Genomic DNA, 26,850 nt, shown 5'->3' on the forward strand with positions numbered 1-26,850 from the left:
TTCGGACTCGGTGGGCTGGTGTTGTTTTTTCATAAAATAATTACAAAGCACAGGAAAGGTGGACCACCAGTTTATCCGCTTTGTTTTTCTTACAATTCCATGCTATTGCTGATTCCTCAACTAAACTAAACCTAAAAGGTGACGGGAGAAGAGCAATGGGAAGTTCCATTTCCTGTTTTCTCCATATGTCCTTCTGTAAGAAGACGGTGTCAAGGAAGCTCTCCTTAACGGGACAGAAAGATTTAAAGCCATTCTTGTGAGGTACTCGGGCTTCAGCCACTCTGTTTTTCTGGGCTTCTCTTACTATTTTAATTAGAGTGCTTATTATTTTAAAGAGAGTGATACTCGTTCATTCTCATCCACTTCATTATTGCCGATGACCAAGGGAAAAGCTATGGCCAGAGTCTCCTTTAAATAAGAGACAGATGAATCTGTATTACTCAAGCCTACTTCCAGAGGAGCAGACATTTCTGAGTGTGTGTATGTGTAAGGGGAAAGAGCAGCAGGGAAGATGTATATTTTTTTCCCAGTCTTTTTGGAGGAGAAAAAGGGATGCTAGACTTTTACTGGTCTGAGCCTTTGATGGGCTTTTTGGTCAGATCTTAAACATACAGGCTGAAATGCTACAAAAAGTAATAGGAGATGCAAATTAGGACAGGAAATGATAATTAAATCTTGATCAGCGGTTCTGCTAGCCCATGCTAATGCCAGATGCAGCAACCAAATGCTTGTGTCCCAACAGCCTCATCATTGTTTGCTTGATGCTGTATGGCTCTTTTGCAGTAAATACTAAATTAAATCAATCTCATAATTTAGGCGGTTAGAACAGGCATTCTGTTTTTTAAAAAGCTACAGGCCTTCCTCCTCTAGTACCAAATTAAACTCCCACATAATAAATTCTATTTTAAATCACTACTTCTATCACTGTGTAAACTTAAAGTATGTACTTTCGTATGGAGAGTAACACTGAACAAACAGAAGGCAAGGGAAGTGAGTGATTTATCTATCACCCCACCTAAACCAGTGGTGGAACTGATACTAAGATCAGGTCTTCTAAGTTTGATGACAGTGCTCCCAATTAAACCTATACCACTTCAAGGTTTCCAAATTTTAAAAGTTCTACATAGAAATACAAAAGATGGTTAGAATCCCAGCAGGGATTGCTTGCTTGTTTGTGGAATAAAGAAGCCTTGAATGTGAACCCATTCGGACCTTAGGCTGATACCACAATAAATAAAAAATAGCATAGAGGCACTACTGAAATGTTCTTCATGCCTTTTTTTCCCCCTAAATTTAGGACAAAGCACTACTTTAAAGTCCACAGCATCCGAGTAGCTCATTTACTATTTTAGCCACTTACGGGCTGGTTCTGCAGGCCCACGTGTGTAACTGCTCACGTGTGTGAAAAGGCCCACTGATGACTTCGGTAAGGACAAGATCACACCTTAGGCTTGGTAATACAGAACTGTGCTGAAGCAGACGTGTCGGTGGCCAAATCTTGTAACGATTTGCATGCATGAATTATGCATAAAGATAAGCATATGTGTAAGGATTTGTGGGACTGACCCCAGAATTCTTAGATTTTCATCACTATAGACTATAGTTTGCCAAAGCCAACAACGCTGTGCTGTTCAATCCTGGGAATTCAGAGCTTTTTCACCCACTATATAGCTGCTAACACATACAGAGGTTTTTTTCCTACACCACCTTATAAAATCCTAATAATGCATTGCAAATGCAGCAGAACAGCATGTGCCAGCATCTGAGTCTTTTTCTGAAATAGCTGATTCACCTTTGCTGGTATTCTAAATACTTTTCATTGGAGCATTATGAAATGCATACTGTATCCACATAGTTATTTGGAAAAGTGAGAGTTTTCAAGTATTATTTAAGCTATTTCTCAAAACTCATCTTTAAATACTATCTCGGGGGAACTTCCATGGAATATTTTTGTGAGAGACTTGCATGCTAACCAGGTACATCCAAGACATTAGACCCTACCAGACTAGCAGCATTGACATCTGCAGTGAATTAACAATCAAAGCACTGACTGTGAACAGGGAAGTCCAAACTCAGGTGGTTTGGACATAGCCCTGGTTATCACATGGTCCTGAAAAGTTTCCAAAGGTTTTAAAACCAAATGTCAAGGAAATGACTAAGGGATAGGTCTTAGGTTTGCTGGCCAGGCTACATATCTACATACACAGGCAAACATACCATACATATATATCATTGCAAGAAGAAACTGTGATAGCTAAAATGTGGACGAGAACCAACAACTCTGGCATCTATTACTGCAGATGTTACTGGAGCCACGGCTTTGGAAAGGAATAGTTACAGTAGAAACATTTTGTTAGTATTTTAATTAGCTTGGGTCTCCTCTCCCTCCAAAAAAAAAAGAAAGAAAAAGAAATGCTAGTGTTTAGGGGAAAATAATATAGGTAAAAAAATACAGGTAATGATAGTAATACAAGCACATACAACTGTGTGTGTTACCTCAACACACATATGCACATGTAAACAAATAACACCGAATGGTGTACAAACGCATGTGTACTTTCACGCCCCCATCTAAGGACACAGAATGGGTAGCTGCATCACACCTGCAGATGTTCCTGCCATGCTAGCTCATTTTAAAGGCTTGTGCTGATAAATCCACCCTAGAATACACATGAATACGTGGGGTTGGCATTAATCTTGTTATTAAGGAGAGAAGGACATTCACTCCTCCACCCCCAGAGCTGCCTACTATGAATTTAGGATGCTCTCTCCTCCCTTTGATTGCTAAACAAGTTGGGCTGCAGCAGCTCTTTCCCACTCACACGTTCCCTAGCCAGCTGCTGTTCAGAAGGGAGAAGAGGCAGGAAGGTAACTATTTTTGGGTAAGCAAATAAAAAAGGTTGGTTACCTCTTTGTGTAGACAGTGGGTTAGGCTACAACATTTGACTTTTAAAACTTGTTAATGCTTGTCATGGAAATATTATGCAATGGGTTGATTATGCCTCAGGAGCTATGTGAGGCTATCCCCAGCCTACCTATCACTCTTTGATCTTTTAGATATTTTTTGCTCTTTCCCTTCTACTGATTGCATAGAAGAAAATGTGTGATTTCTGTTGATTCAAAAAGGATAATAGACCTGTGCTAGAGAGCTGGAACAACACTCTTGTCTGACATTAGGAGCAAAGGTATCTTTACAGTTTTCTGTAAGGGCATCCTTTTTTCAAAGATAACCCACCCTTCTGCGACCTCTGTCTATGGCCTGTGAGCTTCCAGGTGCAGAGAAGTTAGTGGTTCCAAAGGAGTTGAAATTGGATGGGACTTTATAACTTTGCCTGTGTTAATGGAGAGAAGAGGGAGGAACTGGGAAGAAGGAAAAAGAGTTTGGCTCTATAAAATCCAAGTAGGTCTTTGTGGCCACAGGAGCCAGCCAAACGCTCCGGTTCTGAAAAAAAAAAAAAAAAAAAAGAGATGCAGAAAGATACAGTATTTGGACTGAGATGTGAAATCCTTAATAAGAAAAGAAAATGCGTACGGCAATTACAATGTAAGCAGAGTTGTGCAAAAAAAGAAACTGGGGGAAGTGTGAAGAGAAAAGAAAGTTGGGACAAGTTATATATCCCACACAATTTACAGTTTAAACGACTGGACAATGCATATCAACTAATAGTTTTTCCAGAAGCTTAGTATTGTCACTGTTTGCTTCCTGTCAGAAATTATTATACAGAGTTCTACTGTTAAACAGTGGCTACATTTCATTCCAAATATGGCTACACTTAAGCATTGGAATTGTTATTGCTGAACTATATCCTTTAAAATTTTTAAAGGAGTCTGAGATCCTTGACAAAGAAAGAGCTGCATAAATGTATGATGAGTATATTTTACTAGGAAATACTAAACCAAAGCAAATAGGGTGGGTTTTCCTGTGGTTACAGCACGAGCTCGAGAATTGTTCTTTTCCAGGCCTTGTCTCTGCTTCTCTGGGTACCCTTGGCACACAGACTACATTTTAGCTTAGCTATCCATAACATAAACACAAAAATATCTGGTCTCCCAGATGTGCTGGGGGACATACTGTTTGTAAGATTCTCCAAGTGAGAAAGAATTTGCCTTGTTGTATTTTGCTTACTAGGAGGTAGCAGGAGCTCCTGTCCAGCTAACCCCCCTGACTGCCTGCTCACTTTATGGGGTTTGGAGGGTGTTGGAAATATACGGTACAAGCAGGAGGGACTACGGACAGATGGGGCTGCAGCATGTTCATATTTCTTAGCTGGCATAAATGACTTTTGCAGGATAGAGATTATTTAGAATTCTGTTGGGTTATACAGCTTAGCTTTGGGTTTGCCTGTTTCTTTCAGTCATGCTCTACTACATTTAGGGATCTTGTCCAATGAGGGAGGAAAGGGGGCCTGCTTTTCTTTGAGTCGGAAAAGGTTTTATTTTGATGGGTGCGCAAAATGAGATCTTCCCCTAATCTCCTGTGTAATTCATTCACATACTCTCTTTGTAGGCACATCATATTAATCCCTGTTATTACAGAGAGAACCTAAAACATCCAAAGTGTCAAAACATTCTGCTCAACAGAAAAGGCCAAGATGTTCAATCTCCTTACTCTTTCTACTACAATAAAGATTTACATTTTTTATTTCTTAGGATTTCACTGGAAATATTCCTTGAAGTTGGTATTCAGGGGGAAAAAATACGTATTTGAATGAGAAACATACAGTATAGCGCAGAGCTATGCCAGCTAAGGGGTTTTTCTATTATATGGCAATAAACTGCAAAAAGCTGGGTCAAGGGGTTTTTAATGTGAGTTAAACCCAAAGACTGAAGACTATTTTGCAGAATTGCTTATGTTTTCCCTTATACTTAATCTCCATGGCATCTATCAGTGCAGAGCAGATACACAGAGAAAATAAATAATAAAACCATCACGTAAATAGGTTTCTCTTGCACAATATTCCATATTCAGAGGTTTTAGATTGCCATTCTTGGGCTAGGATTAGCATACAACAAATATCTGTCTTTACTATTAATGGGACTGATTCATAATATAAATTCCCTGTGCACAAATAAGTGATTAAATCCAGAACAGCATTCCATCCTCCTGCTTAGGACATCTTACTAACGAACTGGAAAAAGATACAGAGACTGCTTTAACCCCATGGTAAAATTCTTCTCCTGCCCAAAAGAGAAACTGGGATGACTACTTCAGCTGTGAAGGAACTGTTCTCCCTCCTGGTACTGCTGAATCATCCCTTCTATAGTTAACTTACTGCAGCCATTCATAGAAATATGTGTGAAGAGCAAATGAACCAAATTGCACCAGTACTTTCACTAGAGTCCAGGTATTTCCTAGAAACTCTCAGGAGCTCATAGCATGTTTTCATTTTTCTGCTAAGCACGTATTCATACTCTATTCAGTATTTTCAGTGCTCAAAAACCTGTGCAAAAATGAACAAATCTACCACAAGCAATTTGCAGGACAGCCTTTTTAGCTGTCCTTCTAAGTCATCTGGGCCCACATCCTTAAAATTATTTAGGTATCAGAGTGAAGCATCTACATATCCTTGAGGATCTGGGTCACAGATGTACTAGAAAGTATTATCTTCACTTTGAAGTGCAACTTCAATACAAATTCGCTTGCTTCATGCTGCTGCCTCCTTTCGTGCTTATTTTTACCAGAAATCTTTTTGTTAGTGAAAAGAAACAAAAATCAGTTACCTTGTATTTCAGGCCCGTGACTTCTCATTCTTGGGTGAGGAAAAAAGTTATTTTTTTTGTGGGAGACCTACAGTAAGACACTACACCTCACTGACAGAAAACAGAAAAAAACATTTTCACTGACGTGCTGAGAATAAAACTCAGTGAGAAAGCAAGTAGAGGTGACCTATCTGAATATGTTTAAAATCTTTGCTGTTTCTGGAAGCATAGGTTGAAGCTTGGCCACTTCTGCCTGAGCTAGATAAATACTCCTCTGTGTGCCTTCCTACAGAAGGGGATTATGAGTGAGTGAATCTTCTAAAAACTAAAGTCCTTTTCTGTTCACCACAGACCTAATAGATGTTGCGGTTTTACTGTCCTTTGCTCAGTGATAGCTCTGTATCCATGTTGTTCTGTGAGCACTGATGGATAGGATTTTTTCAGGATGAAATATGTTAGATGATATCAACGTCTATAAGTAGTAATTACGAGCTATTAGATGTCATAATGCTAAACTCATTTTTCCTTATTTGTTCTAGAAAGAGAGGACTGTTTTGCATGCTGCTTTGATTTATCTTAGCTAAAATGTTTCTCTTCCTTCTCACAGAAGAAACTCTACATTTTGCCAGAAAACAAGTCAGTCAGTATTCAGTCATGCTCAGGTTGCCTAGCTCACTGAGTAATGTCCATTGCATTGTGTCATGGCACAGGGAGAGCAACCTGGGCATCGGGGCAGTATGTGGTGTGGCAAGAAATGGACAGAGGAGTTCAGGGAAAGGGGGAAATGGGAGGTAAGTCAGGCTTCGGGGCTAGCGGACAACAGAGGCTGGAAAGGTAACGACTGGCAGAGCCTCAAAAGAGAAGCAGATCAGGAGCTGCAAAAGAAAAGGGAGGAAATGTAGAAACAGAGGGAGAATCCAAGAGTGAGGAAGAGAAGTGACCCAAGAGAAAATGCTCAGGGAAGCATAAGGGCTGCAACAGATAGCAGCTTACTACAGGGGTCTAAGGGCTCCTGTACAACGTGTGGGCAGAATTAGAGGACTGGATTTCTTAAATGCTAATCAGGGTGGCCATGACCGTGGTTGGTTGTTAGCCAAAGGCACAATGGCATTCACACGTCAGGGTTTCTGAATCCTGTTGTGTTGACTCTCATACTAAAGCTTTTTCAAGATAGCCAGGGAATGCTACCAACACAACCGGTCACACACATTGAAATTCCTGACACACTCTTGAGGCAAAAACACTTGCAAAGAAAAATGTACAAATAAGCAAATAAAAAGAAGTCGCAAATATTTTCAGAGCAATTTCTCAGCTTTCAAGGCAAATGTTCACAAATACATCCCCCTCATCCCTCCCACATGTCAAGTGTTTGTCCCAGTCTAGTAAAGACCAGAACCGGAAATGAGAGGAACTGCAGAGAATTTGAGTAGAACATAATGCTGTTTTTTATTTTTCATCTTTATCTTACAGAGTTCCACTTTTTTTTTTTCTGACTCTTTACATATTTTTATAGTACTCTTCTATGCATTTAAAAGGATTTTGTTTAATCAGTGGCTGTTACTGCTTTAATTATAACAGCAATATTCTCCCTACAAAGCTATGGAAATCAGACACTCTCACATTCTAGTGTAATAAAATTTCCACATTCTATTTGTTTGCAATACTCTTAAGAAATTTGTAAGAACTATTTATACTGATTCTGGTCTTCCCTGGTGAAGAATCGTATTTGGCTGGATTCCTCCTGCAACTGAAGCCAGCCTGGCCTTCTCCTGAGTCTCTTTTGGGCTGCTCACAGCCTGGTTAGAGATGGGAACAAGAACGTAAGCTTTTCTGCGAAACAGTGTCTATCTGTTCACTTTTGCTGCACAACAGTATGAAGAAATTTGCACATTATTTTGTGCTTTTTCCTGTTTTGCCAAGATTTGCCCAGAGTCTGAATGGATTAGGATGAGCTGCTAGAAGAAATGTATATTCACCTGACAGTGCCTGTTGTGATTGGAATCAGCCAGTGAGGACTGAGGAATGGTCTTTCTGAATATGTTCAAGCGGCAGACAAGACGATAAGCAATAATAGCAGATTCTGATAAATCGCCAGAGGATCAGAAACAATATCCAACTGTGACAGCCTTTTAAGCACATGCAGTTGAGGCAAATCTTGCAGCCTTGGCACAGAGAAAACTACCATTAGAATGAACAGGAGTTTGCCTGAACAAGGATTGAATGCCTGCAGACCTGCAGACCGGTCCTATAAGCCTTGTCTCATGACAGCATCCAATTAAAATTAATGAAGTAACTTGTTCGGGATCACCCAGGGAAATGATGGGAGAGGCAGGGAGAGGACTCAGATTACATGAGTCACTGCCTACTTTCCTTGATATTACAGAGTCAAAAATAATTTGAAAATGTAAAAAGGCTGAAAAATAGTGAGAAATGCTAGCCATTAGGTAAACTGGCTCCCAAGCAATCAGTTCAGTGTATGATCAATTTGCCTATGTATCACTACTGAGGTATAATGTTCTGCTTTCTGACAATATTTATAACCTCTCTGACATGTAGTCAGGTATTATTATTAAAAAGTGAGAGTCCGTTATAATTTGTAACGGAAAAGAATTACGTCTTACCACGTCAGGTGGGCTAGACCTCCACTTTCTTCATATATATTTTATTTCAAACCCCTGTGACAGCTCAAAGCAGCCCAGAGATGACTGTCCTTCACATGCCACTGGCTGTGCCTGACGTTGCTACTTGCTGAGGACAGAGTAATATGTTACAGTCTGGCTGTGACCAACTTTCTTTCTTCCAACTCACCCCCTGCACTGGATGCAGCTGAAAGGAGCTGATGTCCCTTTGCAAGCTAGCTGGGAAGGCAGCTGCTAAACCAGCTTGCCATCACCTATGACAGTAGGGTAGCATGAGGGGCAGGAGGAGGATTCTGGCCTGCTGTTTATAAAATAAACAAGTTGCCTTGCTTGCATGTTGCAAGTGTCACATGGGAGTCACTAAAAACAGGAAGAGTTTCAGAAATCTAATTATTTACTCTTCATTGTATATGCTGTTTGATTACCTTGTACATTTCTTTCCGCTTGCAACAAAAATAGTTACTTTCCAGGTATTTGCATTTTAGGACTTTCTAACACTCACCAATATAACATTTGAATTGCAAATAATGTAAGAAATATTTATTAAAAATAGTCATTTCCTTCGGAATTGTATGTATATATGCATCTATATCTTCCTATTGTTTTCAGTTACTCTGAAGGTTTATTCTAGCTGTCATCTAGCAGGCAGCTTTTAACTAGCTCTGAAGTCTGTAAGCAAGGAAGAAGGAAGGAACAGTACATTTAATGTACTTTCTCAGGAAACTGTTTAATCACAGCTTTTGAAAGAACCTTCTAAATATTGTGCACAGAGAAAATTCTCATTGACTAGACCTTCAGTACCACCTTATCTGACACCTATGCAATTTAAATGATTAAATGAATTCAAGAAGAAGGTCCTATAATGAAATTACATCCTCTCCTATTTTCCTGGCTGCTTCCCTCCTCTCCCAGCTTACTGAGCTCAAAATTAGCAGCAAGCTCACTGTGGTCCATTATACACCAAAACGACCAAGAAAGTGCCTGAACCATAAATATGAAACATGTCAGCCATGAGCACCATGATGGTGTCATCTAAATCCCTGAACCCCAGAATGCAATGCATTTCCTCCAGTATGCTAACTAGCCTAATGGAAACAGTACGAGAGGAATTAAAAAAACCTAACACATAGCAGACCAAACTCACATAGGCCACTGACAAAGGCAAAACTGTTAGTTCCCCCTGGGAGAAAGACTTCTTCGCAAGTTCCTCCCAGGGAGAAGGTGAAGTATATTCCCACTATCAGGGACACTGTTATCTTTTCCTGGAAAGGAATAAAGGTCACATTTTGATTTTCACTGCCCTGGGCTGAAGTTGCAGAAGTCTGTGTGGCTGTGCAGGTGCAAAAAAAAAAAAAAAAAAAAAAAAAAAGAACAGACAGAGACAGAGGAAAATACGGTCCCTGATCAAAGTGGAACATTGTGCTATAGAAATCAGACTAATGGTCTTAGCTTTCTGCTCAGCATTATGACTACCGTTTGAAAATAACTTATATTTGATGCTTGGGGGTTACTATTTATTTTGGAAGCCAGAATATGCTTTTTAGAGGTTGGTGGCAGAAATAATTCTTAAGGTAATAGAGCAGTAGTGTAACAATTTGTGTCTATCAATAGGGTTTTCTTTCACGGAAGTCAGCTGTAGATGCATAGAGCTGGTAGGAACTCGGGACCTTTGTCACTTTGCTGAGATTAGCAATGATGGTGGCACTGCCTGTGACATGGCTGGGCTGTGACACCATCTGAAGCCACAGGCCAATTTCATACAAAAGTACACCATGAAACGAAGGGCATGCAAAGATCCTGAAGCAACTAGCTAGCCTTCTCTGCTTCCTTCATCCTTTGTTACTGTCAATTTATCTCACTGGTTTCTGTGAAGTTACTCATGACATACACCAGCATAAATGAGATTAGAAGACAACCTCTTGATTTCTCTCCATCTCTGTATTGTCCCTCTACTCCTCTGGTAAACAAGAGGCTCCATATCTTTTTCTTAAATAAGCTGGTAGAACGCTAACAAATTAGAAGTGCTTTATGGTTGATCTATACAACTGTAAGTAATCACCTAAGAGGCAAGCACGTGGAGAATCCAGACTTTTTTTCCTAAGGTGCCTAGCTCCATGTCTTCAGGTGATCCAGATCACCAAAGATCCATTGCTCTCATCTAGCGTCTTTGAGAAATTACTATTATTTCAGATTCAAAGATTGTGCTCCTTCCACTGAAATCCATGAGAAGGATTGACACTGGCTGCAGGATATAGAGCTTGCAGAGTCTGATTTTCAGAAATTTTGGACTCCAGCTGTTCCCGTCGGCCTCAGTTGAAATGCTGGCCCTCCGATATCTGGTCACAATTGCTTTGCAGTGGTGAACAGGGCGTTCCCACCCATTCACAGCTATAGCACACTGGCTGCAGAGACTGCAAGCACCAGGGATGCATGTTCTACAAGTAACATTCATGTTGCTGTCAACCGGCCTCATGCGTGCTGGCTTTTAAAGAGCACAACATTTTACACTGCTTGTATGATAGGCTGCCCAATTAATTAAATAACAATTTGCTGCACTGTAAAACAGCAGAATACTAAATACTAAGTTAGGTTAAATGTTCTTTGAAACTGGTGAAAGTGATGCAGAAAGAGAAGAGCCAGAGATAAAAGTGAACCGTGTATGCTTCTTTCAACAAAGTCAAAGCATGCAGCACATACCACATGGCAACTCATAATTAACTAGCCATTTTTAAGCGATATGGCATGGCACTGCATGGATCATGAAGCCAAAGAAAATTCCAAGTGTCTTCAATTTCCTGACAAATGTTATTTTACCAGCAGGATGCCCCCATCTCATACCGTCTCACTGCATTCATAAATTGAAATCCGTATTTTAAGTGTTACTTTCAGTCTAAATAATGATAGATCTTCTAATTTTGGGGTTGCTGTAATATATTATATTGTGCTATTAACAGGCTTTTTTCCTTCTGTCTCCCTCAAATGATGTCCCTATTTGCCCCTCAAGACAAGTGTAGCCTCCTGGCTACACTTCCAATGCTACCAGACCAAAGGAAGCTTCTATTGTTTATTAACAAATGTATTTTTGAGGTGAATTTCTTACCTTTTCATAGCAGACAGATACATAAAGCTATTTTAGAGAGGCATCAACTGAGATACTATTTTCATTTGGAAAGACACAATTACTAATGTAGAGTTAACAGGGAGATCTATGGGCTATACAAAAGCGTTACTTTGGTAAGTCATACTTGTGGTCCAGTGAGCATGATGGTTCACCTCTAGGAGTAACTCACCCCCCACATATTTCATCTACAGGCAAATCTAGTTCCTGACCTCATTCTTTTTGCTCCTGGAGTAGCTTAAATTGGAATCACAATGAAAACTGAGCTGTATATCCAAGAAATAACCATGCAATTGCTCTTATATTCATGGCAATAAAGCTCTGGAAATCTGTGGAACCAATTTCTTAATAGTTTAGCTTAAAAGAAAATCCAGGAATATCCACCCAGCTAGATAGTCCAACCAACAACATATGCCAACTTCACTGCTAGTTTCCTGCTTTAAGTCAGACCAGCTGAATGTCTGCTACCTTAAATTTTCACTGGGCTGAACTAAAAAAAAAATTTTTTTTTACTTACACAGACTGTGAAAGAAATTATTCAGAATTACTAAATATTTTGGCTGACCAGAACTGAAGTGTTATCTTTCATCCTTTAATCCTTTTTTTTAATTGAATGTTCGCAACTTTAAAATAATTTTGAAAGCAAAAATTGAAACATATTGTTTGAAAACATTGAACTGCAACATTTTTATCCTTCCAATATTTTTTTTCCATTTTTAAGCTACCGGCCAAATTAGTGAAGAATTGTGACTACTGAACACATGCATTTTTGGTAAACAGATCATTAGTAAAATCTATGAGTCTGGAGTCACTCTATTCTAGAGACTATAGGTCATAGTTTTCTAAGATCATTCATTGGAAAGAAATATGCCTCATTTTGATCTATTTGTAAAACACTGAGTGCATATCTAACCCTGAATTATGTCATTTGATGGTCACTGACTTTCGTAATTTGTACTAAGCAGAGTCCCATCAACATTGCCCACCAACGTAGGACTCCCATTGGGTTAGCCCAAGGGGCACAGCCCCACCAGTACTGAACTCCCACTGGGTTAGACTGTGGCGGCACACAGTTCATCTCCTTCCTTAGAAGCAATCATAATACAAGTGCTTAAAAAGATCGGCGCAGAGGAAAGGAGACAGCACCATAATCTGCTTTTTAGGAGTCTGGTGCTGAGGCATAGACAGGGCGAATGATTTTTCACAAGTTTTGCAGGAAATCTGTAGGAGAGACTAGAAACTGAACCAACCTCTCTTGAGGCCCACTGTGGTGTGTTACTACAAGGCAATCATTGCTGGAAAGAAAAGACAAGCCACGCTTATTATTTCATTGTTTGCCGAGCTCCAAATGTGGCCAAGGATCACCCCTGTCCCCATGAGCGTGACACTAACCGCTTGCAGAACAGGGCGAGAGCGTTCAGTCGCAGATGAACTGAGTGGTTTCCTCACCATTAGTTGTTATGTGTATTAGTACATTGTCTCTGAGTCTAACCCATAGATCCAGATCATACTGTGGTAGGCACAGCACAATCATGGACCAAATAAAATAGCACTCTTCCTCAAAGAGCTCATAGTCTAAGCACTGCGGGTACCTCCAGTACCTGAAGTGATTATAACTGCAAATGAAAATAGGAACGTACAGCCGTGACATCGTAAGGCCTCAATATTTTTATAAATAATGACAGGCTTAGAGGCATATGAGGATTCGAGTTTCAATATGCTGATGAAAGATTCTGTGTTCCTATGCTCATAAAAAAGAAAGAGCTTTGGAAGACATTTATCATAACAGAAAGTTTCTCTTTTCTCCTATTAGGAATATTATGTTCTGTGGGAGATGTCAAGTATTTAGCTGCAATCAAATTTCCAGTAAGAAGGACACACAGGGGAAAAAAGACGATTAAAAAAAAAAAGAAATTACCAGGAAATATGAAAGGGGGAAAGGATGGCTGTTTTTCCTCTAACTGGCCTGGAAATAAAACAGATATAATTGTCTTTATGAATGTTTATTTGCTAAATGTAATCCAGCTATTTACGAAACAAGAAAAAACAGGAGCAAAAAATAAAGACTCCAAATGAAGGAAAGAAGATTTAGCTAAATTCTTACTATTCATTTTATTTAACAAAAAATAATCTAGAAAGATAATGCTCTTTGGATTCTGAATCCAAGGACCCCAAAAAGATGAAAATCTGTGATTGTTGCTGAGAGCCTGGATTGTATATAAATAAATAAATATTAGAATTTGTTTAGCTCTTTCTTAAGCAAACTAACTTTTACCATCTTTGTTTTATTTGTTATCAATCACCAGTTAATGATTTGAGTAAAGCCAGATCGCATATAGAGTCACACAGAGAGTTTTCCTCAGGCTGAAAAGCTATTTCAAGAAAGGAGATACTGTTATGCTAGGTTGCCATCTCACTCTTACGCATTTGTCCTTGCATTACTGGAGTGGCAACCAATTTGAGGTCTGGGGGCAGAATCTAGTCTGAAGACCAGACCAGCAACTGTACCTAAGTGGCAAAACAAGGTCTGCTGCAGGAGATACATTTCAGGAGAGCAAGAACCAGGACTTTTTCCTGGGAGAAGCAGGAGACTAGTCCCTTTGAAGATCATTAATATTTGACAGCACAGATCAACTTTGTTTACTGCTTCTTTAAATACTCTGGAAAGTTTCTTACTCACAGGGTATTAAAAGGCCAGTAGCATCTTAAGCAAATGGACAGGAAGAAGCTTTCACGTCCCATTACTCTAGCAAAGACTGATTGCCTTCCCATGGGAAGTTTCTCTGATTGCAACAGAGCACGCACTTAGGTTTCTAAAGAGGAGAAGAAAGTGGGTGAGATGGGCACTTTAGAATAGCCAGGGAGTGACAGAAGGACAGCTGGTTGTTCTCAGGAGAGAGAGACAGGGCTATTGAAGGGGTTATAGTTTTCAATATCCTATTCAGCTTCTGTTGAAATCCCCGATTTTGATCATTCTAAAACATAAAAGTTACAACAAAACCCTCAGCCCACTGATATGAATGAACGTTGGTCTGCCTTTATAGGAAAAGTGCTTTAAGGAAGATGCTAGAAGAGCCAGCAGCTCATCAGTGCTTCATTCACTGCACTGCAATAATCACTGGGTTTAAATCTGTTAGCAATGGTAAGAGTTTTCTAAAGAAAGTTTCCTTAATGTAGATAAGGCTTTCAAGGCAGGTTGTATGCTTGAAACCATCCCTGGAAGTTTTTTATAAGTTTGTACTACCATTTGTTTTGAATGATGCGGATACAGTTGACTCTTTCATGGGAGAGTGACAGACTAAATGACATCCTGAGGTCTTTTGCAGCCTTATTTTTATGGCCTATGATTCATCTTTGCAGGTGAGTCTTCTTTTTGGGAGCTATGTAAGAACTTGTTTGTCTCTTGGTGTTCACACGCAATTCCAAGTCATGCTCAGAGGAAGTGGTATTATTCCAGCACCGTGGCTGAGCCGCTCTCAGGCCGAGTTGGTGCTGGGGTGGAAGACCTCTGGAGAACACCGAGCTGTTGAGAAAGGTGGAAAAGCTGGAAAATGACAGAACTTTTGTCTTTTGTACGACATCAAGGTACTAGTCACTTCTGGTTATTTATCAGGATGTCACACTACTAGCCTGATGGTTTGTCCATATCTTGGCCGTACTGACAATTGGCCAAACGTTTCTAAACTCCCACTGGAGTCATACCACACAACACCATGTAGACGTGCCTCAGCTATCACCACGTAAGCTGGTAAAGAGCCCAAGAGAAGCATCAGGCTGATGAAACTATCGCTTCTTAGAACAGACACAGCTTGCTTGGTATTAGGGCAGGTATCTCTTTGATACCTGATTGATCTATATCAGCTTATGCAGTGAACAATCAAAATTGGGACCTACTGGTCTTGCGGTGGGGTGCAGTTGTAAACTGAGACTGTGCCCCATTTCATGACTGAGGTTATTCCTGGGACAAAAAGTCTCTACTGCACATTGAAAAGTTTACCATGGAGGGGGCCTGGACTGGACCCTCATATGGTCTTCCAGATAAATGCTGTAGCACGACCACTAACATTTATATGAAGACAAGTGCCAACTCGTGCTTTGTGGCAATCTCAAGAGAAATAGCCAGGATCAAGTAAGAAGCAGAGATGAGCCTCTGTTTAAATCTGAGGGTACTCAAATAGGAGTCTTCTCATCTGCAAAATGAGAATACTTGAGCATGCCAGACAAAAGAAGTTTAAAAGCCTCACTGAAAAAAAATTACTTTTAGATAAACAACGTATGAAAACAATGCACAAAGTATTTTGTGAATCATCTCTCACACAACGAAAATTCAATTGGTAAAATCTTGAAAAACAGCATTTAAACCTCATACCAAGTGGATATTATTACCAAATACGGGGTTTGTGTGGATATTACCAAAAACTGAGTACTCAAAACTGCTCTTGCTCATCTAGTGACACTCTTGCAGAAAAAAGAAGTAAAATTCATAATAATGGTTTCTGGAGTTTGCTGCTTACAGTTGAAGCAATACTGTAAATTATTATATGTTTCTAAAAGGGCAGCTATGGTAACTGTGTGTCTCTGTCTGTATTACAAAGAAAAACTGGTAAGTGTTCATTTTAAGAAATGCACTGCCCAAAATTTCGTTAAATTGCTTATGGAAAACTCATTTATGCATCTGCTTCTTCTTTCCTAGGAAAATGCAAAATTAAGCTAACATGACAACATTTTATTGTGTACAAAATTAGCTCGATTACAAAATTAGAAAGGAATTCCAATAGAAACAGATACAACAATAGTATGGCAAATAAAATCCTCATGGCTCTTTTCTACTTAGAAAATGAAGAATGATTAGCCACATACTACAGCAGAACCTGTGTTGTTGACTGTATACCTAAAAAATGATGATTTCATGTGGTATTAAATGCACTGCTTATTAAGTATCCTGTTTATTAAGCTTGTTCTGTTTTGTCCTGATAATGTTCTTTGTCTGCACATGAAAACTATCCGGAAATGAAGGATTCCAAGCAGTTGTTCTTATTTTTGTTTATTGTGTATTTTGATTTCATATTTATGTCACAACAGTCGTGAAATGCTATCTTGATTTTATATTCATGTCCTAACAGTTGCAATATGGTTTCTGTGGTTAAAAGTTTGAAAGAGTCAACGTCTCTTTACTTCACAAGTATATAAAAAATCTCTAAAATCTAGGTACGAGGATGATAAGTTCTGTTCCTAACTAACTTGAAGCCTGGATAAGTTAAGACACTTAGCTGATGTGCTTAAATTAGAAACAAGGTCATGGTAGGCTTCCTACGCAGTTAATTCATGCTTCCTGAGGGAGATTCAGCCCACCTATGATATGAATCAGCCACTGGAGGTGCCTACCATTCTTCATTGACTGCAGAGGGACACTATGGTGGCCTTAATCCAAATATAGATTCTTTAGCTGGGTACTTGAAGTTGGGGGAAAAGAATTCAGGACTCTCTAGGTAGTTCAGATTAGATAGGAGAAAAAAGGCAAGATGAAATGGGAAAACTTGCTGAGTTTAAAGAACCCAAGCACTTTTGGTATTTGACATTTTGCTAAGAAAAAAAAACCTTGCAGAAGAACTTCTATCCCTCATCTTTTATGTCCCATTCTGGCCTCTCACCTTCCATCCTGGAGAAGAACCCAAGACAAAAATAAATATGACCACCACTCCGGTCAAGAAGGTTACCTGCTCAAGAGCATAAGAACCCCTGTACTGGGTCAGACCACAGGTCCACCTCTGCTGGTCTCCTATGTCCAACAGTGGCCAGAAATAGCTGTCTCTGGAGGACTGTAAGTACTGGAGCAAACAATGTGACGTTTTCCAGCAATATTCTTCTATTTTCTAACAGTCTGTGGCTCAGGGGTGTCCTGAACCAGAAGTGATGATATCTTTGTAGTTAACAACCTTCAGTTACCTTTCTCTTTCTCAGTTAGCTGTCAAATGTCCTCTTGAAACTATGCAAGCTTTTGGAACTTACAGTTTCCTGGGGCAAGGAATTCCACTGCTCAGCTACATATTGTAATAAGACTTTCCTCTGTTTCTTTCGATTTCGTGGTGTTTTCTGTACCATATTCCTTTCCGCTCAGCACGAGGAGGAACCCTTGGCAATCCTTCCCTCCTTCAAAGCCTCTGAAAGGTAAGTAACTATTTGTTGCAAGCTCACAAGTGACTGAAAGATAGGAAGAACTGTACCTCCTTTTCCTCTCTTACCCCCCCGCTGGAAGAAGTAGTTAAAACACAAAAGGAGTTAAAGGCCTTGTAAACACTATAACCAGGGAAGAGTAAAGTCAAGGGATAATAGTGGTGATGGACCAAGAACAAGACCTTTTTAGTCAGCCGAAGAGAAACATTCAGAGATATCTTATGTCAAATCTAAATGGAGGAACTTCAAAGGAGGTTATTCTGCAGTTGTAAGAGTTCCTGAGAGGACAGAGAAAAGCAGTCTCTGAAATTATGTCCCCCTCCTGCTTGAAGAAGTTTTTACCGTGTTGGATAAAAATACTTTTAATTTTAATAGGTTACTGGCTTCTAAAACACCAGCGAATGCTAAACCTCAGGAATTGATTGGTACGTTTTTCAAATTTCCCTTAAAGGAAAAAGAAAGAATGCAACTAGCCTGTGACAAAAAAAGAAACACTTTCAGGCAACACAGTGTATTAAGACAATTATTTTTCAAGATTTAGGCAACAGGCAGGGAAGAAGAGAGATCAGACTTTTCAAGCAAGTATACTAAGCAGGGGAGATCATCAGCCCAGTTTTAGTTCAAGGTTGTTGAGAAAGTGCATCCTTTTCAGAAACTAGAAAAAGGTTAAAATATTTGTGGTAATTTTTTTTTTATTTCACTCCAAGTTCTTTCTACTTGTTACAGTTGTCTCATCTACTTATGCATAAAAACTTAACCAGTGGCTGTGACTAACCTGGTCTGGTTACCATTTCAGCTCCAAGCACGTACATATTATCTCCTGGAATAGGTATAGCAAGTGTTACTAAATGGTTGAATGTGAAATGGTCCAGGAAGGCAGTAAAAGGAACATCTAATTCCACAGGGCTTCTCAGGGGAATGAAATACCTATAGGAAGAACACATTTAAATTGTGTATCATCAGTTATATGAGGTGTCTTTGTCTCCTTTACCTGTGCCAAGGAGTTAATGACATGTTGGCAGACACATCTAACTGGACAGATCAATACAGACAATTTGTTTGCAGATAGTACAATGTTATCTCAGCACTGAAGTACACCAAAGAGATGGTTTCCCTGCAGGGAAGCACTACCTCCGCTTTTTAAAAGCAGTGTCTGCAGAAACTCCCTCTGTGCCACCCTGCCTGGTTTCTCAGAGTCCCCAGTGGCTTGCCGCTCTGTGCGCTGAAAGCTTGAAAGCAGCTGCTCTTGCAAAATATGATATATATATGATGTAAATAACCGGAACGATGCACTGATGGGACAGCTGAAAGGAAATGAAGGTAAATCAAGATGCCGAGCTTCAGACCATGGCGATTTCTATCCATCTAGAGCTTTTCTTTGGATCTTTCTTTCCTTACCTGTGCTTGGATTTTGTCCCCCTCAGCTGTTCCCCTGTGCTCTCACCAGTCCCCTCTCTTCCACAGGTCCAGTCTCTTTCCTCCTTGTCCCATCCCCTCTCACCCAGCGTCTTAGTCTCCCTGCTCCTATTTTCTAGCCAGAGCTCCTTAAAGAGCTCAGGCTGTGAACAGAACACTCTGGGGTATGAAATGAGTATGGAAGAGTTACTGATTGCTTTAGAGTGGTTGGTATGTTCCTTAGTACAAAAGCTTATAATTTGTGGCAATAGGCTTATTTTTCTTCGCTCATTTCTCTCTGCCTTTAATACAGGAAAGAAAATGATCTTTGCATGTAAAGTCCCCTTTGTGAGGAAGAGATAGAGCTTCCACAGTGTCAGATGTCCCAGTTCAAGCCCTAGCCTCCGCTACCAATATTCATGTGCGCTAGTTGGCAAATGTATTCAGATGAAACAATAATTCATAGGAATATTTTGACATCAGTTGAAAAACACAAGATCTATAAAGTTTCCACTTTCCACGTCCCTACAAAGTGCTTGCTATCCTGCTGTATGAGAAATACAGAATCATCTACGAAGATACTAAGTGCTGGCAAAACCCCTTACCAGCATGTCACATCTTTTCAGTGTGTCCCGTGCCAGCCTCCACCTCAAATGCACAGGTTGCTTAGCTTGCTTGAGATGCCAAGTGCTACTTTTTCATTGTAAACCAGCCAAAACTGCAACGGTGCTGGAATTACGTTTTGAAGACCTACAGCTAAGTGATATCCAGCAGTTCGTATCTCCGACAGGTGGAGATTATTCATACTTTCACTATTATCTGGGTCCTATGCTTGTGCAGATTTCTTTCTGATCTGCATGGGCTTGTTAATTTTCTAGCTGGCTCCTGTATTGCTACAACTGTTTTCTCTGATTGTGCATCTGTTACAGCCTGAATGGTTACAGATCCAAGGATTAGGCACATACGGGATTCTACAGATACATATTTCAAAAAGTTTAGGGAGGAAAATCAGCTTGCCTGTGGAAAATAAAGAAGCAAATCCCCTCAACCTGTTGCACATCTACTACCAGATATGCCCTGTTGTAAAGTCAAATTATTATTATGGAAAAATCTTAAGAGACCTTGAGGAAAAAAAAAAAAAGATTTTGATTTAACTAACATTGTAGGTTCTATTTCCAAATAGGAAATAGAACAAATAGCAATAAGAATTCCAAAAAGTGTGCTCAGGTCAGGCTGAATTTCTCCTTTACAGACAAAGGCATTATTTCCAGGAATTAGTTGAAAAAGCAGGCATTTTTCAGCTGATTAAGGCCTGATGGAAGTCCTGATTACTTTAAATAGCCTTTTTGTGTAGAGCAGTAATCTTCTATAATAAGAAATGGTAGATTATTAACATCACCCAAAGCTTTCTGATGAAATGAAAGAATCTCTTCAGTTCTCAGAGCACTAGGACCAGCCGGGTGTAAGCACACTGGTACTTTGGGGCTATTATTTAGCTAAAAATTGCCAGGAAGTAAGGCAGCCCAGCACAGAAACTTTCATCGCCCTATTAGAGAGCAGTATGTGAAGAATTTGAAAGCAGGGAAAACCTGTGCCTTGGAGAACTTTGTCACAGAGATCCACACACCATTCCTTGAACGTTTTTCTTAAAAGGTACTCGGAGAGTTTAACGAATCATTTTTGGAGAGTGACAGTGGGGAAAGCCCTAATAATGTGCTCCGTGACTAAAGCAGGGACACCATGCTGTGTTTTAACTTCAGACTCATATCCCTTTTTAACAGTGCTGCCAGAGGACTGGTTAAAAGCTGATAAAGACAGAATAAAGTTCTAGCAATGAGCCTGAAAATGCTTTTGGGCTCTGTTTTGCATCCAAATCAAGCTGGAGTTGTGAAAAACTCTGACAGCCATTGACAACTTATTCATACCATAGCATGAAATCCAGAGATCTCCATGTGCTATTTTAGGCTTACGCGGAGAAAAGGAGGTTTATCTTCTACCATCCACAAACTTTCGGATTTGGGCCTGTGTTTAGTTCCAGTGTTCAGACCCTGTATCCTCACCAGCTTCTCACATCATGAGCTAAAGAGCTTCTGACACCTCCATGATCTTCCAAGTCATTACAGCACCATCATGTTATGCTTTTCGATTTGCTTTTGAAGCCATAACTTGGCGAGTTCATGTAGACAGCAGACGTTACAGAGTCATCTAATATGACATAAATTAATAGTATGTGGTGATAATACCCCTTGGTACATATATCCAACGCTCCAAACCAGAAATTCAGTCCTATTATCAGTTCCTTCCAAAAATGAATCAATATTTGAGCCTGAAATTAATTGGGAAAAATGTGAATTGTTGGAAATCTCCCAGCAGCCATGTAATGGAGAATCTCTCTCAGAGGAATCTCCACAGGGAAATGAATGCAATTAAGGAGCGAGGTAATAAACTGCCAAGAAATTTTAACTAGCTTGAGAAGCCTTATTTAAACCCTGAGTTCCCCCAGTGAGGTGAACAGGGAACAGGAAATATCATTTCTCCCTGAGCTATCACAGAAAAAATTTAAGTACAAAAATGAATATTCTACATAAATATCTCTATATCTTCTGTTGCCCCTCTGTATATAGCCTCCTAACTTATTAAGCAGAAATTAATAGCATTTGCACAAGTCTCTCGTGTGATTCTGGTTAGCGCCCCCATGTCACATTTAAAGAAATCCAAGTTATTGTAGGCAAAGTGGCAAGGATCTTCTCCCTTTCCTCAGGCTAAACAGTGTTCTGAATTGTTGCCCTCACTAGTGCGTCGATAATTAAAATTAAGAAACTAGATCAGAGACTCTCGGACTGCCACGGCTCCCAGAGCGCCCCGCCATCTCTATCCTCTGCACTTTGCTAATGAAGAGCTCTGCTAGCCTCAAGTTCATTATGAAAACAGGTCACAGACTTAAAAAGGGTCCCAGTGGCAGACTGCACCTTGCAATTATAAGAGGGCTTTTTATGGCTTGTAGACTGCTTCATCCAAAAATATAAACATCAACCTGATCAGTCACTAGTTTAAACTGGACAAAGGGCCTTTTTCCCTAATGTCCACTAGTGCTGTAATGAAGAAAAATAGGACACGGGTAAATGCTGCCTGGGACTGTGCAGCAGTCAGGCAGCTGAAGAAAGAGAGGCCCAAGAATGAAAATGGCCTCCAGGAGCCAAACTTCTGCTGAAAATCACATTTACTATAGTTATTTGCTGAAATGTATTAAATCAGACCACAATGCCTTTGGTTTTTAATGGCTGCAAAGATCATGCCTGCGCTGAGTGCATGAGTTTACGGAAAACAGAGGAATAAGCCTGTGCCCAGAACAGCACAAGGGTATTTGGCCATTTTGAAGGAGCAGCCAAAGACAGATGAGCTTGTCACTCTTGAGAGCAAGGAGACAAATTCAAGCCCCCTTGGAGCATGCAGCCAGATCCAGTTGTTTAAGAGCCAGTGAGACTGCTGCCCTCGATTCACTCCTTCCTCTATTATGCACATCTCCTCTTATTTTATAACTCTAACGCTCACTCTAATGTGTTATGTCTATGCCGTATTGTCTGGTTGTATATTGTCTGCAGCTTTGACAAGTTGTAAAATTGCATAATTGCATAGCTCTCGCCGAGATCCTGTGAAGCCTACAGGATTTGGGAACACATACAAAAATACATGGCGTTGTGCGCTACGTTTGCTTTCTGGTTTTATAGCAAAAATTTAATTAGAGAGGTCCCCCCAAGTAGGTTAGAATACACGCTCTCCAAAGGCAGCGCGATCGACCTTGTTTGTCATTTTAAAACCAAGGGTGTCTCTTTTGGCCCTGCCGTTGCCAGGAAGTACTGTGCTTCTGCCAAACGTGACGGTGAGCAGCAAACAGCAGCAAAAACACGCAACAGGGCAAAGGCTGGTGCCGGAGCAAGCAGAGAGGCAGGCACAGGCCGGCTTCTGCAGGAGCAGGCCTCCTGGCCCCACACAAGGACAGAGCCATATCTGACAGGAGCAAGGGAAAGAAGAGTTTAAAAAGGGAAAGAAAAGGCAGGGAGAAGATATATGTGCAGGGCAGCAATGGGATTAGTGCCAGGAGGCTTGAGTCTAAAGACAACAGCTCCGGAGTAAGGAAGAAGAAAAGTAAGAAGAGAAGCTGAGAGCTTGAAAACAAAGTCACAGGGGACAGAAGTTTTTGGAAACACAGAGGAGTCTGGAAGCCGTGTGAGGGAAAAAGGGGAAGACTGAGAGAGCCTGATGGCCCGCACAGCAGCGAGGATAACACACAAAGCCCTCGGTGTAAAAATAGATGAGTCTGTGGAACAGAAACAGAGTTGACGGTTTGGATGAGAGATGAAGTCAGGCCAAAGTGCACAGTGAAGGAATTCATAGGAGATTTTGCCAACCCAAAGGATTATAAATCTGAGATTGAAAAAAATCTTTCTACATATTTAAAGTCACATATGTAGCAAGAAAAAGTGAATTGTCAAACTAACCATGGAAATGTCTTTTAGAACAGCAGTTCCTCAGTTTTCTGACCAGCAAAACCTCTCAACCTTCTGAATTCCCTGTGGGCCACCATCTGAATTGAAAATACACTTTATCTGAAAATGAAATGATTTTCTAGACCACTCACCACTGACTCATGGACCTGCAGTTTGTGAGTTAAACAATGTTAGAAGCTTGAGTCCCGAAGGAATAAGACTCAAGGAAGAAGTGGAACAAGGAGCAGGGCAGTAGCCTGGAACAAGGAGACAGTGACTGTGGCCTGCCAGGTGGGAGGAGGAAAATCTGGCACTAGAAACCTTGCAGGGGATGGCAGAGGGAGGCAGGATAGCAGGACTTTTTGATCTGAGAGACCGGGCTGGTACATCTCAAATCTAGACATAGGACAAGGAACAAGGGATGGGGAAAGTGGAGACTAGACCAGAGGCAGGTAAGAAAGGGTGGGGCAGGAGTAGGTCAAATAAGGAGGTAGCTGAACAAGAAGGTTTATCACTAGAGCCTATGCCAGTCTAAATCTCCTTAATTTACTGATGCCAGCAAAAATCTTGTGATATCCACTGGCAAAGCGTCCTCTGGGACTGGTCTACGTGGAGGTTAACCAGCTACTGCTACTGCTGTCAGGTGCTATCTTAGCTCAAGTAATGCAAGACAGCAAACTTCATGGGGAACTTCCATGGCTGGTAATGAAACATTGAGTCAGTAGCCCCATACCTTGGTTATTCTGTTAGTCACATTCCTTCAGTATTTTCTTTCGGATATTTTTACTAAAGTTATCTTTATCAAAGCAGGTTTTCAGAAAGTACTCATGGCAAATCCCAGGACAGTTTTCCAAATTTTCCTCCTAAAATCTCAAAGCATTGGGATGCTTGTGTCACCATTACACTGAGACTGTTATGCCCACATTATACCGGGAATGACAGCCCTGAGAGGGCACCAGCTGACAGACTTATCTCGCACTCAGTATATCTCCAGCATAAGTTGAGGGTCTGGCTCATGCCCTGTACCTGCCACAGATTTTCTCCTTTCCAGACCTGTGTTATTACTGAAGTTCCACTTAAGAGTTCTCACTGGAAACTACAGCCAGAGAACACAAAGATAAAACTATCACAGACAAAAATGCCAGGTATGCTACTAAGAAGGCTCATGAACTTATTTTGGGAAAATCAGAAAAGAATACGCTCTGTTCTACAGATAAGATTCATTAAGATCGAGCACTGTGAAATAAGAACTCTACCACCGTCCTGCACAACAATAAAGAAATAACTAGTGACTATATACAACATGGACTGCTATTAGATTTATAAATCACTTCAACGGAGTGTGAAAGGCCACAGCACTACTAATTTTTCTACAGTTTAGTGTCCCCAAGCTCCTACTGAATTTCTGAGTGGCTGGTATGCAGCAGGTGTGACAACCATGAGCCTAACAGCAGCAGCAGAGTTACTGTAGATGCAACTGTCTCCAGCTACTAGCCCGGTAAAGTCTGTAGGGAGAAGTAAACGACATAGCGGGAGGAAAAAAAAAAAACCAAACAACCTAGACAAAATAAGAGGTGCCTGCAAGTTGTTTTTTTTTTATCTATAGCTCTCATAGATGTAAATTTGTGACTTTCAAAGAAGACATTAGGAATTGGATACCCAGGTCTGAGATTTTTCTTTCTTACAGTTTTTCAAAGGTATTTGCCAAAATGAACTGCATACATAAAAAATGTATTATGACTTCTGGACAGGCAAACAAAACTCAGTTCACTGAAGGACAAACATATGCCATGGAGATGAATTAATCTTTATACAATTTCCAAAAGTAAAAATAGTTGGAGCTACAATCTTAGGACTAATGTTATTTAATCAAGACCAACCTAAAGACTGCTGTCAGTTGAAGCCATAAATTTATGGAAGCATAAATTTCCTAGATGCTATGGAAACCCTACCAGAACATCCTGGCTAGACAATTCATGGCCATTTGTTCTGATTGAATTTAAAATATTCCTTGTTTGTATGTCCATAAATCAACTGTAAAGCTAGACTATTGCATTAAGAATATAACAGCTGGTGTGAGGAGCCCATGTTACTTCTAGCAGGACAAAAACATAGGGTGAAATCCTGTTTGGATTAAATTAATCAGATTACTCACAAAAAACCCCCAAACTATTTGAGAAGACAAATGCCTGGGTTAAATCCCACTAAGGCAGAAACACGATTTCATGCAAGAAAATTTATTAGCCAAATCCATAACATGACCAAGAATTCAGGTTGATATTCAACAGCGCAGCTGTAGAATTATGCTGGCTATTCAATACATATGCCAGGAGAGTTCTAGTTCCAAATAAATCAACATAATATCGGCTTTGCCTGCAAAAGAAAGTGGCAGTGGTTTCACTAGGATTGTTTCTTTAAATCAGTTTCATTAAACATGAAGCAAATCCACATGTGGACATAGTTAAATTGATTTACAACTGGCTTATGTTGACTTAGCTTAATTCAAAGGGTGGAACTTTATATGGCAGCTATAAATGGCTTTAACTGTGTCTACAGAAGACTGCACCAGTTCACTTAAGTAGACTTAAAACCAGACTTCAGCTAAGGCACTTTTGCAACGCTTTAAATAGCAGCTTAGGACTCATTAAGTAAACACACATATACCCCCCCACACACATACGCACATGCACGCGCCTTCTAGATGACAGTGGCTTTTCAAAGAACAGGAGACTCAAATTAATCTGAGTTCAATTTCGTGGGACAGATCTGAGCTTGTCTATTTGTAAAAACTATGAAGGATCAAATGAGAGGCTTACCTGAAAGTTTCCTTTATCGACCTACGATCTTTATATTATAAACAGACCCTTCTTTTAAAAGGAACTAGTCTTCCATTCATCCTTGTTTTGTCTTGATTTACTTATTTCTTATACATATGTACTACATCCCCCCATTCTCCCAATTACTTTTTGTATGTATCTATGGAAAACTCATATTTAGTATTGCAGCAGCTCAGATCATTTCAGCCTCTTACTACACGTACAAAGACACATGCCAGTTTTGATCAGCAGAATGTTTCCTTAGAGCGCACAGAAAGAAAAAGAATCGATACAACACTGAATACCTTTTCTCATCTGCAGGTTCAAGTCATGCTTCAGAGTCAGGTTTTTTGTTGGGTTCCCAGTAGAAGATCTAGGCCGTGCAGTGGGGAACAGACTGTCGAGTCTCGTCTGCTTGTAATTCTGCAGCTGAGTTGCTGCTCGTCATTTTACTTCATGTCTGAACACACGAGGAAGAAAATATCAAAAAGAAAAGGTGAATCCTACAACCTTCATTTCTG

General features: G+C 40.1%; 1 protein-coding gene across 19 annotated transcripts in view; it reads right to left on the reverse strand.

Annotated features, from left to right (window-relative positions):
• The window catches only part of SHISAL1 (shisa like 1), a 349,437-nt gene that overhangs the window by 88,237 nt on the left and 234,350 nt on the right, over positions 1–26,850 (reverse strand). For 18 of the 19 annotated variants that reach the window (XM_068951757.1, XM_068951748.1, XM_068951719.1 and 15 more), the window contains one exon: positions 26,635–26,789. The exons of the other annotated variant lie outside the window; for it this stretch is intronic. The gene's annotated coding sequence lies outside the window, so the exon portion shown is untranslated. The remainder of the gene's footprint in view (positions 1–26,634; positions 26,790–26,850) is intronic. 19 annotated transcript variants of the gene reach the window in all.

The sequence above is a fragment of the Struthio camelus genome, chromosome 1, assembly GCF_040807025.1.
Source record: "Struthio camelus isolate bStrCam1 chromosome 1, bStrCam1.hap1, whole genome shotgun sequence".
Classification (NCBI taxonomy): Eukaryota; Metazoa; Chordata; class Aves; order Struthioniformes; family Struthionidae; genus Struthio; species Struthio camelus.